This window comes from Chrysochloris asiatica, unplaced genomic scaffold (assembly GCF_000296735.1).
Source record: "Chrysochloris asiatica unplaced genomic scaffold, ChrAsi1.0 scaffold00045, whole genome shotgun sequence".
Lineage (NCBI taxonomy): Eukaryota > Metazoa > Chordata > Mammalia > Afrosoricida > Chrysochloridae > Chrysochloris > Chrysochloris asiatica.
Window position 1 is genome coordinate 11,029,881 of NW_006408563.1, and position 2,146 is coordinate 11,032,026.

A 2,146-nucleotide genomic window follows, 5' to 3' on the forward strand; every position below is an offset into this window, starting at 1 on the left:
TTGTATCATATGCATATTGCAAGTTGTTAATGAGTCTTCCTCCAATCATGATGCCATGATCTTCTTCAGAGAATACTGACTGAATAAAGATGGTGATAGAATGCAACCCTGGCACACACCTTTCCAAATTTTAAACTATTCAGTGCCCCTTATTCTTGCTGAACCACAGCTTCATGGTCTGTTTACAGGTTTCTCATGAGTACAATTTAGTGTTCTGGAATACTCATTCTCTGCAATGGTGTCCATAGCTTGTCATGATCCACACTGTGGAAAGTCTTTACATAGTCAATAAAGTACAGGTAAACATCTTTCTGACGTCAACAATGATATCCATCCTTCCGCGTCCTCTTTTGAGTCTGACTTGAACCTCTTGTAATTCCCGTCAATGTATTGTTGCAGCCATTTTTGTATTATCTTTAATAAAACTTTACTTGCTTGTGATAACAATGATTTTGTCTAATGATTTCTGCATTTCGTTGGGTTACCTCTCTTTGAATGGGCACAAATATGGATCTCTTCCAGTCAGCTGGCCAGGTAGCTCTCTTCCACATTTCTTGGCATAGATGAGTGAGTTCCTCCAGTACTGCATCAGATTGTTGAAAGATTTCAATTTGTGTTCTATCAAGTCCCAGAACCTTGTTCTTTGCCAGTGCCTTCTGTGAACTTTGGACTTCTATCTTCATTTCGATTGGTTCTTGATCATATACTTCCTTTTCAAATGATTGAACATTGTCCATTTCTTTTGGTAGAGTGACTCTGTATTCCTTCCATCTTTTTTTGATGCTTTATGCATCATTCAATATTTTGTCCATTGTTGTTATTGTTAAGTGCCATTGAGTCAGTTCTGACCCATAGTGACCCTGTATAGGGTTTCTGAAAAGAGGTTGTTGAGCTTGAACTGCCTACCTTGTGGTTCAAACAAACTTTGCAGTCCGTTGCATTAACCCGCAGCACCACACCAGGACTCCATTTTGCCCATAAAATCCTTCAATACTACAAGTTGAGTCTTGAAATTTTGCTTCATTTCTTTCAGCTTGAAAAATGCTGAGCGTCTTCTTCCCTTTTGGTTTTCTAATTCAAAGTCTTTGCACATTTCATTCACTTGCCTTTGTCTTCTTAAGCTGCTCTTTGAAATTTTCTTTGACTTCCTCATTTCTTCCATTTGCTTTAGCACCTCTATACTGGAGAGCAAGTTTCAGAGTCTCTTCTGTCATCCACTTTGGTCTTTTCCTTCTTTTTTGCCTTTTTCTTTCTTCCTGTATGATGTTCTTGATGTCACCCCACAATTCTTCTGGTCTTTGATCATTAGTATCTAATGCATCTGGTCTGTTCTTGAAGTGATCTCTAATTTCAAATGGGATATGTTCAAGGTCAAATTTTGGCTCTTGTGGACTTGTTTTAGCTTCAGCTTGAACTTGCATATGAGTAATCAAAGGTCTTCCACAGTCTGCCCCTAGCCTGGTTTTAGCTGGTGATATGGAGCTTTTCTATCTTCTCTCCTCCCAGATGTAGTCAATTTGGTTTCTGTGTATTCCATCTGGTAGGCCCATGTGTATAGTCATCTTGTACATTGTTTAAAAAAGGTATTTACAGTGAAGAAGTCAAAATTCTATCATGTGACCTCTAGCATCATTTCTATCACCAAGACCATAGTTTCCAACTACTGATCCTTTCTCTTTGTTTCCAACCTTTGCATTCCAAATACCAGTAATTATCAACACATCTTGATAGCATGTTTGATCAATTTGAGACTGAAGAAGCTGGTAGAATTCTTCAATTTCATCATCACTGGTTTTAGTGGTTAGTGTGTAAATTTGAATAATACTGGTATTAACTGGTCTGCCTTGTTGTTGTTATGTGCCGTGGAGTCAGTTCCGACTCATAGCGACCCTGTACAAGGTTTCCAAGACTTTACAGGAGCAGAAAGCCTCATCTTTCTCCCGTGGAACAGCTGGTAGTTTCAAACTGCTGACCTTGCAGTTCACAGACAGATTCATAACCAGTACGCTACTAGAGCTCTTTGGTCTGCCTTGTAGGCGTATGGATATTATCCTATCACAGACAGCATTATGCCTCAAGATAGATCTTGAAATACTCTTTTTGATGATGAACGCGATGCCAGTTTATTTTAAATTGTCATTACTGG